At 36.5% G+C, this 15530-nt stretch overlaps 1 non-coding gene across 1 annotated transcript; it reads right to left on the bottom strand.

Annotated features, from left to right (window-relative positions):
* Positions 1 to 14882: 14882 nt before the first annotated feature.
* LOC115842565 (small nucleolar RNA SNORA72) lies at positions 14883 to 15014 on the bottom strand. The gene has a single exon (XR_004035354.1). It is a non-coding gene; the product is annotated as a small nucleolar RNA SNORA72 (small nucleolar RNA).
* Positions 15015 to 15530: the final 516 nt, after the last annotated feature.

Genomic DNA, 15530 nt, shown 5'->3' with positions numbered 1-15530 from the left:
GCCAATACCATGGGATACCTTATGAAATGAAGCCTCTCCATGTTATATAATGATTAAGACTGTCCTGACTTGCTATCTGCTCAGGCATATTGATGAACAGGGATATAAGCCAAACTTCATGGGATGGAGACATGCCCTGTTTTTGTGGAATGCTTTTAGTGATAGAGACTTGAGTATCAGAAAAAAAAGAACTGAAAGTTTTCCTTTTAAATGTTCATATCAATATATTATAGGGATTTTCAGTGTTAGAAGATCACATATATGTTGTCTACAAAATTCTGGGGAAATGAAAATATGAAGAAAACATATTAATTCTCCGTAAGTATCATTCAAGTATAAAAGCAACAATTATACATCATCATTTCTTGAATAAAAATAAAGTAAAATAAAACTCAGGAAAAATAAAACTCAGTGATAAAATCCAGGAACCCAATAGATTAATTAAAATAAATTTTAAAAAAATCCAGGAATGGAGAAATTATTATAAAATCATTGTTAATGAGCATAGATGTCACATATTTATAGCAACAGTATTCAATAATTTAAAGAATTATCATTGGAGAAGAAAATATAAAAATTTGGGAAGGACTATAAAAATTCTAAAAACTTTGTTCATTTAAGAAAAGCAGTCCATTTTGTTTAATAATTTGGACATTTTAAAAATGATGACTTCAAAAGGTTAATCATTTTCAGAATGTCTTTTCTTACATGTTAATTTTAGGCAGCATTCCTCTCATGGTTAACAAATAGTAATCTGAATTTTACTAATTCCTCCATGTCTGTCTTTTTCAAAAATTAAGCAATAAAAACTTTGGTGCCCTTTCTTACAAAATTATTTTCTAATTCTATTTGTTTATCAGCATAGCTACCTACTCATTCTTTACATTTTCATGAAAGCATTGTGTGATTTCTGAAAGGGTGTTCAACAAAGTGCTCATATACAGAGTCGTGAGCTGGAGTTGGATTATACCAGCTCAGATGAATTAATTGCTAAACTTTCAGAAATTTTGTGAGCTGGTTGTTAAACTATTGTGAACTAGAAATTGGCCACACTGGGAGTATTCCCATCACAGAAATTGAAAAATACTACAAAATAAAGCTTTTTTTTTTCCCCTCCATACAACCAGTTTGCTGAGACACCATTGAACAAGATGCTAGGAAATAAAGTTATTTATTTGAATTGTTTCTTCTGTTACCTATTAGTCAATGAACATATATGATGATGATAAAAACAGGAAAGGTATATTTTAGAAGAGCAAACAAAAACTGCATCTCTAATATTTGTGAAATCCTTTTCTTCTTAGGTCCCACCCATTACAATTGATTATCATTAGAATTACACAAAACATGATTCTTCCTTCACATATAGGATACCATTTTCATCATCTGGAAGAAGAATTTCATCTACTTAAACAATTTTATGTACTATGATTCCCAGACTTTACAGAAAAAAAGGACAATTTCAAAAATTCAGAAAATGCAAGTAAAATAAGACTTGCAATAAACTCCTCATTTCTAGGCTACATTTGAAGAAAAAGAAAAAGGAAAAGACCTTAAAATTACTAGAGAAATGTGTGTGTTGTTATGGGGAGGAGTTTTCTTTAACTCTTGGGATCCCTGATTTTATTTTAAAAAGTAGTAACACTAATGCATGTGTTATACGTTCTGCTTTATCTAAACCAATTTTGCATGTTTTAACTTGTCTTCATTAACCACAGCAAAATTCTCTAGCATTGTTGCTCTTTCTCTGTTTCTCTATTTTTCAATTCTAATTCCTCCTTGACATTCTTAAATAAACCTATTGGCTCTAATATTCATGGAGGGTGAACTTATAAGTTTTGTGCATCGAGCTGTCTAAAGCCATTTGTTCTTCTTTTGTTATCAGTCTTTATAAATTGTTTTATTCACCAAATAGAACTAGTTGTTTTGTTCTAATCAATACACATTTTCTCTGAATACCTTTCAAGTTAAATTTAATACCACATTAATTTAAAAATATATCCAATATTTGTGGCAAAAGAAACAAAATTTAGGATTGATTGACTGATTGATTTATACCCTGACTAAACTCACGAAGTATCTTGGATGGCTTACAAGAACTTCACTAGTTACTATCTTCTGGATTTATCTGAAGAACTCAAACTTGCAAGTAACATTGATAAGAATTTGCAGGGAAAATATTAAGAAGATATCACACTAGTCCTGCACAAAGAACATGTCAAAGCATCAAACCAAATTCATTTTGTGATCACAGTCTGTGTCCTAGCCTCTCCCATAACATCCAATCTCTCTCCCGAAGAAAATGCCACACACATAAGATTGAGTTGTTCTCTCTAGTCAATAGGAAGGCATTCTGGGAAGGATAGAGTCTCTTCTGAGTGATGACTTATTACACCTCTAGGTATTCCTAACTTTGAAAAATATACTTAAGTTAGTAGATTTCACCTTCCAGATTTGTTGGTGGCCTATGTGTTCTTCGCTGTGAAGCTTTCTCTTTATTTAAGTCTACCTTCTTTAATACTTGTCTTAAATGTAGCTTTCTTTTTTTTTTTGCGGTACGCGGGCCTCTCACTGTTGTGGTCTCTCCCGTTGCGAAGCACAGGCTCCAGACACGCAGGCTCAGCGGCCATGGCTCACGGGCCCAGCCGCTCTGCGGCATGTGGGATCTTCCCGGACCGGGGCACAAACCCATGTCCCCTGCATTGGCAGGTGGACCCTCAACCACTGCGCCACCAGGGAAGCCCCTTAAGTGTAGCTTTCTTAATTGATGGCACTGAAGCACCAGGCTTCGCTCTACAGTGTCCCACCTTCATGTGTTTTATCATCTGCCCTGACATCCTAACCATCCACCGCCCCAGGTGAAGATATTTGAAATCCTGTTTTTCCTTTTCCCCCTTTTTAGACAGTTTGTATATAGGATTGATTTAATTTATTCTGAAAGCCTAGAGATCTTTTACACATTTAGCATAATAAAGACTTACAAAATGAGAACAAAAAGTGAAAACTGGAGATCAATCTTACTAATGAAAGTTGTACAATTTCTGTATTTTCATGCAAAATATGTAATTCCAGGTCCTCATCAGATCTTTTCAGATCTATTAATGCTGCCATGTTATGAAAACACAAGTGTTGAGGTTCAAACCAGTTTTTGTTAAGATATGGAAAATCTTTAAGATGAAATGGTGGGCACCTATCAATATATAACAAATACCTCATGATCAAGGACACTTTATTTTATATTATTCTAATAGTGACTTTTATAGACTTGCCATTTGTCTTAGATTGCTAGAAATGGCCTAAAGTTGGAAGGAGATTTTAGTAGTTTAATTTCACAAGCTCTTTCCTATCACAACATGATAACAGAATCTCCACCCTGATTGCAAAATATTTTCAGGAATCTACAGAGGGTATCTCACAAGTACCCTTGAATTGGTCCACCAGAAATAGGCATCATGGGTAAATACTTTGTCCACCCTTAATCTTCTGGCTTCCTTCTTCTTGGCCTTTGGAATTTCTTCGATGTACTTCATTATTACCATTACTGTGAAGACCCATTTAAAATGATAGGGCTACCATTTGGGCACAAGTGTTCAGAGACAGCCTTGGAAACATGTACAGATGTGTATCTATATCCCAGTGTGTCATACTTTCTTACTTGGGAAGCTAAGCAGTGCCACTTGTACTTGGTTCTAACAGGGTAATTCACAAATAGAGACCCTTCAGGTTCTGCCTGCAGTTCTTCTTACTGTAGAACTCAAATACCACCCATAATAACAGACAGGTTAGGCAGATACTATTCTGCACATCTTCTTTCCCATCCCTGCATATTCTTCTCTCTCTTCCATAATCATCTCAAATCACCTGTTCCTCATGCAAACAAAACTACAGGATATGGATGCCTGATGCTGCCTGCATGGCCACTCAGTAGAAACATCCCAGAAAACATGTACCAACTATAGTCTTAATTAAGACCCCTTCCTACATCTACATGGCACTTCAGTAGGTCAGAATGACCTAAGGTATTTATTCATCATTCTATTGCAATCTTTTCTTTTTCTGCTCTGGATTAGCTCAAACTTGCCATCTCTCTTCTTATCAGATTCTCTTTTTTGGGTGGGGAAGTGTCAACTGGATATTCTCCTAACCATCAGTTTGTCTTAGGATTCACTAGCAGCCCATATTTTCCTACCCAAGCCTATAGCTCCACTTACCACCCACTCACCTACACCACTTACCCTTAACTGACATCAAGCCAATTGCATTGCTGGACAGTTCCAATGACTTTCTTTTATACCTATCTGTAAGTGTTTAGAGCTATAACATTCTTAGAGTGGGGCGTAAGATCACACGCAAAACTGCCTAGAAAACAGGAGACAAATCTTAAAAAGAAGTAAGGCCACAGTATTTGGAATTGAAATTCTCAAGGGGATTTTTCAAGTTCTTGGAGGCTGGTCTTAGAAGAAAAACAGCTTGAGATTGTGTTCCCGGCCCACAGATTTCTCTCTCGGCCTCAGCAGGAGCCAGTTGTAGTATATTCTGCAGCTTTTAGATAATAAACGTTTTAACAACTTGGAAACACCAAATCCAGTTCTATTATTGACAGAAAGCAAGAATGCAAATCAAAGCTATGGTGAGGACTATTTTTCTACACTCACAGGAAAAACAACTCTGAATAGGAAATACTTTCTGAATCTGATTCACTGTTTACTTGGAAAGTAAAATACTAATCTCTGGCAAAGAATATTCCACATTTGGATTCAAAAAGTTTATAAATGGGAATCAACCGTACACGAGAAAGTGATTTTTTTCATGCAGTTGCTGGGTGAGAGGCATTTATGAAAGTAAATGAAGTTCTGTCTTGAGATAATGAGACTACAGTTGCCAAGAGAAGCTGTGAAATATTCGCTATAGATCTTTTTTTCCACTTGATACTATATTATGTAATTATTTTTGGAAAACTTTCAAAGTGGTGGTGATTTCAATGTCATAAAATAAATAAAGGGAAGGGCAACAGTTCCCAGTTAAGATTGGAAAAGTAATAAGAGTGAAAAGAATATGAAGACCCTTGCCAGCTCTGTATTATATTTTGAGAAGCAAATACTAAAACTTTTTTCTTTCAAATGCCGGCAATTATCTACAGCTCCCATATGTAGTTGCTTTTTTTAAAATCTTAAATTAGAAATTAATTTAATACATGTGCAATGGGCAAAGATAAAATAGCCTACACTTCACATGGTTTCCCACATCCTTTTCCCCAAAAGTATCACCCAAGATATTCTCATGGCCTGAGTGTCTTCCCTCTGAACAGATATGTCCAATAATAGAGCTTATGAGAGTGACTTGTTTTTGAAGACTGAAGCATGGATGCTTGTGGTCCCACTGCCATTGACTCTGGATTTTTTGTTCTTTGTTGTGTGTGTGTATGTTAGACTTAATTTTTTTAGAGCAGTTTTAGGTTCATAGCAAAATTGAGGAGAAGGTACAGAGATTTGCCATATACTCCCCTTTAGTGGCTTTTCAGTTTTTAAGAATTGTTTTTCCTTTTCATTTTTGATCTGCTTGGTCTAGAACTTTCTATAGTCATTATAAAGTACTCCTTTTTTTGTACTTCTTTATCCTTCTATCTTCCTTATTACTATAGTGTGCGTTTCACATTTACCTTTCTGACCACATCTGTGTGTTTTTTTACTAACTCCTATTCTTTCTCTCCTTTCTTAGATATGGCGTATTCAAAGGTTTAGTCCTTGATTGTCTGCTCTCTTTTTTTTTTTTTTTTTTCTGTACGCAGGCCTCTCACTGTTGTGGCCTCTCCCGTTGTGGAGCACAGGCTCCGGACGCGCAGGCTCAGTGGCCATGGCTCATGGGCCCAGCCGCTCCGCGGCATGTGGGATCTTCCCGGACCGGGGAACGAACCCACGTCCCCTGCATCCGCAGGCGGACTTTCAACCACTGCACCACCAGGGAAGCCCTGTCTGCTCTCTTTTATTCATGGTCATTATCTTCTCTTCATACATCATAAATTATCTGTGCGTTTGAGTCCTGAAACTTCTTCAATAACTTAATTTCTCTTGGATTTCATTACTTCTTTAGGGTTTATTGTTGGTTGAAATGTTTCTTTCTAAAAGAGCTTTCCTGACTCCTCCTGTTGTAAAAGAATAATTTTTAAGCAGCATTTTCTAGCATATTCAGAGTATATTATAACAGTTTGTTTGCAAGAACTTGAATGTGAAGAAGGTGCATAAGTGGGCAGTGGTGTGCCATCTCAGATCTGCGAACTGACCACTCACATGTGTACACAAAGGGGAAAACTCACCTTTAGGTGCTCATCAAATTCCAAGTTCAAACACCTAGTATATGTTTAGGTAATCTAATTTGGGTACAATGTGAGTTGGTTGCTCTCTGCAATGTGATTCAGGCTTACAAAACTGATAAAAGATAGAAATGCAAAAACCCCAAAATTTATTCACAATAGCTAAATATAACTTCAAGAAATGAAATATTTATCCTCACTGACTGATCAGGGCATTCTTTTTTGATGCAGATAAATGCAATTGGGAGGTCAAATTATAATCAGAATTCTGATTGATTAGTATAGAATTTCTACATTAAAACACATATGAGTGCCCCTGTGCGTTAAGATCTCTGCCAGTGTTTGGGTCTCTGATTTAACCTGTTTTTATGTTCCCACCTGAATAGCATATTTTTGCCTTATTTATTGATGCCTTAAACAAGATTAATACCAAATATTATCCTGGGACGTATCCTGAATTTTAAAGAGCTATGAATATGGATGATGTGCTCTTTCTAATGGCTATTTTATAGATTAAAACTTGGAGGAACATCTTATTGTCTTATTTTGAAATGCAGCTGGAAGAGGTAGCGGGAAGGGAGGGAATGGATTCCATGTACCTTCCCAATGGCTATTTTGTCTTATACACCAAGTGTTCTTGATCATTTGGTATAATACCTCAGGAAGAAAAAAAAAAGTAGAAAATCAACAAATAATATTGGAAAAAATAATAAATAAAATGAAGAATTAAATGAATTGTTTTTTCTTCTCTTAAACATGAAAGCTTGGGGAATTGCAGTTATGAAAATTATTAGAAAATTCTCTAAAGACCTAGATTATGGTTCCATTTCTGCCACTTTATAGATATAATCATGTTCATGTTATGTATTTGAAAATTGGGAATTGTTTTCTTATTATTTTTTATACTCACATGAGAAGAAGTGAAACAGAAGAACTGTAACCTAGAGATAAGTTTTCCTGAAAAGGTTTTTTGTAGGGACAGGGCCAGAGGGAGTGAGCAATAAAGTATAGAGAGAAAGATTTCAAATGTTTTATTTTCAATCCAGGATTTAAATAAATAGAACTTACTCCATCAGGGGGAAAGTACTATCATTTTATCTACTTTGTGTATTGTATTCTTAAGCTTAATCTAAGGGGGAACAATAAGGAAAGTGTGGAGTAGGAGACTTGATTTTGTATTGTTCTGTCCTGAGCCCATTAGTGCTGACAGGATTTCAGAGCATGAAAGAATCCTAGCAGAGGTCAGAAACCACACCAAGATCTTACCTGTGAGACCAGTTTGCTTAGTTCTTGTTTCAACGGCACAGGTCATTCAGGCATTTGCACAATTGAATGCCCTATTCTGAGCATCTCTTTGGCCCAGTAACTATTTATCGCTAGTTTCTAAATTCAAGGATCTCTGAGATATAATTAAACCTATGTTCAAGCCACGAGATGCATATATTGCCATAACTGGCATTCATTCAGAGGTCAGGCATAGAAGGTACTTACACATCATCTTAGTTGGTCATGTTCTAACTTCTTCCCATTGGCCTTTGAACAAAGTCCCAGCACACAGTCTAACTTCTATATGTCCACAAGAGATTTAGCATTTTGATTATTTTCTGCAATTCATTCTTGAATCCCCATGACCTCCCACCCCAGTTAGGAACAAAAACAAAAACAGTTCTCTTGAAACCAATCCTTTAATGTTCTATATCAGTTGTTATTAACACCTGGTCCTTGGATCAGCAACATCAGTATTACCTCCTAATTTATTAAAAGGCAAATTCTCAGTTCCCATTCCAGATCTACTGAGTAGAAACAGTTGGGTAGAGTCCAGCTATCTATGTTTAAGCCAGAGTCTCAAGTGATTACAATGCATGCAAAATTTTGATAACTGCTGCTCTAATACTGTTACATGAGTTTGGACAACCCATTAGCAATTCCTAAATAGCAGTAGATGATATACTACTATTATACATATGTTATCACATGCTGGTAATTTACAAATGTTAGTAAATCCACAGACCTAGATCTGTAGAGTTGAGAAAGCCCAGCATTTGAGTAAATTCAAGTATCTGCCAAAAAATAAAAATCTGAAATAAGTTCATACTTCACATTTCATATTCCAGCCAGGATGACATTTGATACTAGGAAAAACATCTAATAGAAATTGGACCTATTTTTTTTAATGTTGGGAATCTATCTAACACAAGCTTCAAAAACAAAACAAAATCAGACACAGCATGCATTTAAAAGACAATGGTAAGGCTTCCCTGGTGGCGCAGTGGTTGAGAGTCCACCTGCCGATGCAGGGGACACGGGTTTATGACCCGGTCCGGGAGGATCCCACATGCTGCAGAGTGGCTGGGCCCGTGAGCCATGGCTGAGCCTGCGCGTCCAGAGCCTGTGCTCTGCAACGGGAGAGGCCACAACAGTGAGAGGCCCGCGTACCGCAAAAAAAAAAAAAAAAAAAAAAGCAGTGGTGTGGGATTTGAAGTTAAGAGTTCCTACATTCAAAACCTGCTTCAGCTACTTAAGACTTGTGACAAGCTAAGGGGTTTACAAGATTGTGTAGAAGTGGCATGTGATAACCTCTGAAAGTTTCTGTAACAGAGATCCTGGAACGGAGTAAGTATTCATTATGTACTTCCAAAACCTATGTACTCCAAATTAGTTAGTACCCAGTATATCCTCTGAAACCTAGATTTTTAGTGTTTTCTTTCCTTTGCTTGCGTGAAACTATATTAATTTTTGAGACCTCATTGCCCCAACTCTCTAACTCAATCTGTATGAAATCCACAGACATTTTATCAAAAGAGCAAAGCAACCCTCTCTTGAATATTTACACTTATATTCTCAAGAGATATATGCAAACGCACAGGATGCCCTTGAGGATTTTGCATTTGGATCTATGATTGAGGTAAAATAAACCAAGCACATTTTGTTTGGCAGTATCCTTGTGGCAAAACATCTGAAGAAACTCAAGAATTGTCATTGCTGTTATTTTCCTGAACACTGGTACTGCATTTCTTTTTCTAAAGAGCCTTAAAAATTGTCTGCTGCAGATAAAATCATGTAAATATATTCTTATTTACTTGTACAATCATATAATTGAGCTTTCTAGAAGAAGGAGGTGATGGAAGTTCTGAAGCTCTGAAAGGATGTGGTCTTAGCTTTCCACTATGTATAAAATACACTCAATTATTTTGAGATTGACTGGGTAAATGGACATTGTTATCTCTTCATAAAGATCAACATGATTTTAAGCAATTATTTTTCTGCTTATTTTACAAGTAATAGTCTGAATGATATTTTTTCTTAGCTCTGTGAGTATGTGTGTGTGTGTGTGTGTGTGTGTGTGTGAAGTGACATTGAGACCTTGTCGTGGGAAATCTATCTAGCTAAGAAAAAGAGACAGAGGGATTCTCAGAGAGATATGAAACACCGTCTGGCACAGCAGTGATAGACGCCAGAGAAGGTGAACCTCTGGAATGCTTTGTCCAGTAAGAGTTTTAAAGAACACCAATAAAATGCTAATGAAAAGCCATCAGTAACACTGTATTTCATGTAAAAGGTTTGGCACATGTAGCATGCTTTTTATGAGACTCCTCCTTAAAAACTAATCAAAGGTAGTATATTTCCTTTCAGGTTCAAAGTGTGGGGAGAAGGAGATCATCATAACTGAAGGTCAGTTGGCAGCCAGACTGCATGTCACCTTAGGAAACGGCCTTGTTCTGGTGCATTCCTAATCATGCATTGTCTGAGAGCTCTCCACCTCATTTCTCCTCAGGGCTGTAGCCATTCTACTCAATCAGCACTGACTATGCTCATATTAATGGACAGGCACTGAACCATTCATTGCAGAGAAAAGGAAGAGGCAAAAGGCAAAGATCAATCAGCCATGAAGCTTGCCTTCAAAGATCTAATAGCTTGAGAGGCGAGAGAAGACAAGTAAGTCAGTCTTTGGGATAGAAATATTAAAGGAAGAAGAGATGACATCTATGTGAGAGAAGGGTGGAAAAATCCACAGTTTTATCTGGGCAGCATTTAAAAGAAATAAATATAATTTGGATTTCAAGATAGTGTCCTTGGTAGGCCAGCAGGTTTAATAAATCTCTCCCCGCGTTTAACCTCATGGAAAGCCTAAAAATAACAGCTTTAGCTGAGCTCTGAAGGATTTGTCCAGGCATTTCTTCCTATATAGTCCTTTATCATTGCTTACTTTCTTGTCATTTTCCTTTTCTAAAAAAAAAAAAAAACAAAAAAACAAAACTGCCTGTTAATTGGGCTTCCAGTCTATACTGAGCTCATTTGTATATATATAACTAGTTGAATGGTCTGCTTTGTCTTAATTTATTCTTTAATTCAATTAATATTAATGAATGATGGGAATGGGAATGGGAATATATGTAATGGAAATAATCACTGTAATAGGGACTAAGACAAGAGACAAAAGAGACAGTGCCTTTTCTCATGGAGTTTGTATCCTCTGACATCCAATGGTGTTGAAGAATGTCTTTCATTCTCGTCTACTCATATTACTATGTCTAAAATTCTTAACTTATCTCCATAACTCAACAACCTATGTGAACTTTTGTCAGTTTCCCAATGCAGCCCAGATAGGTAATGTGTTGAACTACAGCTTGTGTGGGAAAAGGATTTATAAATACTAAAATGCAGCCATGATAGAACAGAACACTCAGCAGGCAGGAAAGCACAGAGTGGATGTGGCACACACAGAGGTGAAGGAACATGTAATTTGGAGTACGTGAACTTGAGTAGTGAAAATAAATTCAGGACACAGATCACTGATTACTGCAATACAATGCCAGGTCAAGTGGTTAAGGAAAAGCCTTAAATTCTTCAGGCTATTAGAGAAGAATGAACCAGGGAGATTTCAAGTAAACTAGGAAATATTTCAGTGGAGTATTTGCAAGAATATTTGGACCGTCAAGGGCAAAGGATACAGTTTTTTCAAGCAAATCATGCTAAGGGGACTTTATAAAATGAATGGATTCTCAGCTTTAGTGATGATTTTAGGCCAAGATGCTCTTGAAAGCCAAGTTACAGTGCAGTCAAACCCTCTAACAGTCCTGGAATAATAAGCCATTGACCTTTATATTCTATCAAATTAGCTGAAATCTCATCAAACGACTGAGATGTGGAGTCACCTTTGTATGTGAAGGCAGATGTCATGTGTGACAATTTGAAGAGAGAGATTTGCTAAAGAGGATAAGGGAGTAGAGGTCTGCAGGTGTTGGGCAACAAACAACGTGTTCTTATAAAATGACTTGTGTTTGGAGAGAGAGGCTTTCAGTGGCATGGAAGTTTCAGAACTTGTTCTTTCTTCGTTCTTGTCTAAATTCCTAAATTTCCAGCTAAAATATTGCTTTTATCCACCAACACTTTAATCCAGCTTAAATTAGATTAAGCTGAAGTCTTTTGTTTATATTGCAACATTATACACTTTATTGTTCTACATAAATGTCTACATCTTTCTCCTGAATATGCCATTGAGTATATACATGGGGACAACTTATTCTATAATCTGCTCAACATTTAGAACAAAGCAAAGCTCCAAATAGAAAATAGCTTGAGATTTAATGATTTGTAAGTTTATGACCAGCTACATAGCTAACTCTTAGAAATCCTCTTTTGTGCCAGGACCCTCAAAGGAGTGGAACCCACAGCAAGAGCAGAATTGGAGCCAGTAGCCCACAGAGCTTGGAGCCCAGCAATAGAGGGTTATGGCAGCTGCCACAGGACTGACAAACTGCAATGCTGGCCTGGAGTCAATTAGAAAAAGATGTTAGTCAAGGAGAAATGTGTTTTCTCTGTCCCTTCCTGAACACGTGCATGCACCTAATTTAATATGATTTATTCAACAGAGCGAGCCACTTAACAGCCCACAGCTATGGCCAGTATCCAATATCCATGACCCCATTAAACCCTAATCAAGTAGGAGGAAATGGGAAGAAAGGGGGATGGTGTCATCTTTTTTTTTCTCTCTAGGCTCCTAGGGTCCAAAGAAAGTACATATTCAGAAACAACACAAATAGAGGTCAAATTATGTGTACAAATTAAATACATAGTCCTGTGACAACCTATCAAATTCTATGTTAAATTTCTGGCAACCTCAAAGCTCTGGAAGAGGGCCAAGTACATGAAAGGGTAAGAGAGACAAACCTGACATTTGTATGTAGCTGATGGAAAACTGTCATATACATTGTCTTCCTTGAGAGTCACAACAGTGATATGAAGCTTTTAGATTGTGAGTGCATGCTTTTTCCTGAAAAGAAAGCTCAAGCAAATATAATCATAAGAATAATAATAACAGCTACCGTTTAACAAATTCTACAGCTACTCTATCAAACCTCATAAGTGATGAGGCTGTAATTCAAACCAGCATCTTTCACTCTGGGCTTAGGTTATCTTCCAAGAATTTAATCTCTTATAATGCTCAAGATTCTAAACTATATTCCAAATGTATGCTTCTGAGAAAACTAATTCCATGTTCATGTAGGATAGAAGATGATAGCATGGAAATCGTTTAGTGGTTTATTTACTATAGGGTTTATAAACATTTTATATCTTCTGCTCAAACCTTAAAATATTAAAATAATTAAAAGACAAGATAAAGGGGTTAGTACAAGCAAGACACTAGTAGCAATAAAAAGCCATAGTTAAGAATGAGGAAGGTGAAATTAAGAAATCACACACTTTTGTACACATACACACATAAACATAAATACTACAAAGGGGAAATCCTGTGTCTTTTTAGGTTGTAAACAAGTTGTTTCACATAGTGTAATAATATATACCCATTGTCTTACCTCACACTGAAATAACTTGTTCAAATGATTACCCCAAGGCACTGATAAAAATTGAAATTGAATTTGGAGTATTCCAGCAAAATAATTAAGTAAATGCATTACATAGTTGAGATTTTCATCTAAAAGAGTTAGAACAGCAATAGCAGCAACAACAAAATAATTATACTTTTGATGGGCTGAGCTCTAGTTCTTTTGTAAAAGCACTAACATGGCAGGTAAATGACATCCAATTCATTTCAAACTAATATTTTAAGAGCCAGCACAATGAATTACAAAAAAGTACATTGAAACAATAGCTTATTAATTTTTTATAAAACTAATGAATATTAAGAACATAACAAAGATGCCAACACTGATGATGGAGTAGAATGAGCAATTTATGAAGTTTCCATTGAAAACTACACAGTTTAACAGCTCCTTAGGCTGTCCAGCTGGAAGAGGAAACCACTCCCATGCCTGGTTGTAGCCATCCAATGACCCTCTCTGTTATGTTCTCTTTCAAGAGTAAATGCATCCAATTATTTGTGTGTAATTGATTTTGCATATCCCTTCTGAGTTGGTGGGCCCAAATTATGTGTTATTCACTTATTCAAATACACATTTCATGTAACTAATGAATGCTGGGGGATGTGACAGGTGCAATGGGATAAAAAGATAGATAAGATTTGAACCCAGCTTTCTAAGTATGTCTTCTGCCTACAGTGCAAATGTATTCTTTTAAACCTACTGAAACCACCACTATTATTAACTATTATTATTATCATTATTAACTATTAACCTACTATTATTGAAATAGTTGCAAAGGGGTGGCATTATTTTCTGTTATGAACCTTCTTAAATAAAATCAAAATAATAATTACAATAAAAGTAAAACACCTGTATATAAAATCGTCAGTGATTTGTTTAATAGCTATAACATATAACGTTGGATGAAAGGGCAGGAGCAACAGGGCTTTCTGGGTAGCCAGAAGGGGAAGGATAAGAACAGCAAGAAATGGAACTTGCTGGCCTACAAGGGATACTGTTAGCAAGAAAAGAGGAGCAGAGGGCCCCAAAGATGCACTCTGTTGGCTTCATTTATTTAGGCAACTTGTGCTCTGGAATAATGTACAGCTGGGAGTTAATTGCTTCACACTTGAAATGCCAAGAAATTTTGAAAATGGGGGCACTGCCTTTCCATGCACAAATCAACTTTAAAAACTTCATAGGATATTGGAAAGAACATAAGCTCAAGAGACAGCCTGAAATTCAGCTGTAGCTGCTCTACTTTCTAAACCGGTAAATTTGAGCAAGATACATAACATTTTTTTCTAATTTCAAAAATTAGCTTCAGCATGCTAATAATATGCTACCATTCATGGAGACTTATGACACCCCAGGCACTATTCTAGCATTTTAACTGTATCAATTCATTCTTTCTTTCAGTAACCCTATAAAGTAGTTACTATTATTAACCCTATTTTACAGAAAAGGAAACTGAGTCACAATGCTTTTAGTGAACTCACCTACGATCACACAACTAGGAAGTATCAGAGACAAAATGAAATATCAGGACCTCTGGCTCCTTTTTTTTTTTTTCTAGAAAATAAAAAAGATAATTTTACAATTCATTTAATAGCAACTGGTAATCATCAAATTAGCAATGGTTATATACAAAAGTTATTACACTAGCTGTGTTGTTATTTCTTAAGGTTGATCAGATACTTAGGATCACAGACATCTCCTACATAAGATGCATCATATATGTCAAACTTGGTTATCATCAGCATTTATAGAACTAGACCTAGGGAAGGAACTAGGTCTGGGGACATATGCATGGTCTTCACATTGCAAATGTTTAGCCTGCCCTGATTATTACAAAATCAGAATAGTGAGAATACTCACAGGCTGACTACTTTAAAACCCTTATTTTAACCACTTCAATAGTTAAAAAAGCTACACCAACAATCATGTGATATCACTGCACACATAATTGGAATGGCTAAAATCCAAAACACTAACAAAACCAAAGGCTGACTAAGATGTGGAGCAACAGGAAGTCTCATTCATTACTAGGGCAAATGCAAAATCACACTCCGAATTAAAAACTTCTGTTCACATAGATTTCTACAAATGAATGTTTAGCTTAACTTTATTCATAATTGCCAAAGATTGGAAGCAATTAAAATGCCCTTCAGGGCTTCCCTGGTGGCGCAGTGGTTGAGAGTCTGCCTGCCGATGCAGGGACGCAGGTTCGTGCCCCGGTCCGGGAGGATCACACATGCCGTGGAGTAGCTGGGCCCGTGAGCCATGGCCGCTGAGCCTGCGCGTCCGGAGCCTGTGCTCCGCAGCAGGAGAGGCCACAACAGTGAGAGGCCCGCGTACCGAAAAAAAAAAAAATGCCCTTTAGTAAGTGGATGGAG

This window comes from Globicephala melas, chromosome 12 (genome assembly GCF_963455315.2).
Source record: "Globicephala melas chromosome 12, mGloMel1.2, whole genome shotgun sequence".
Lineage (NCBI taxonomy): Eukaryota > Metazoa > Chordata > Mammalia > Artiodactyla > Delphinidae > Globicephala > Globicephala melas.
Note: the sequence above shows the minus strand (reverse complement) of the source record. Positions and strands in the feature narration are given on the sequence as shown.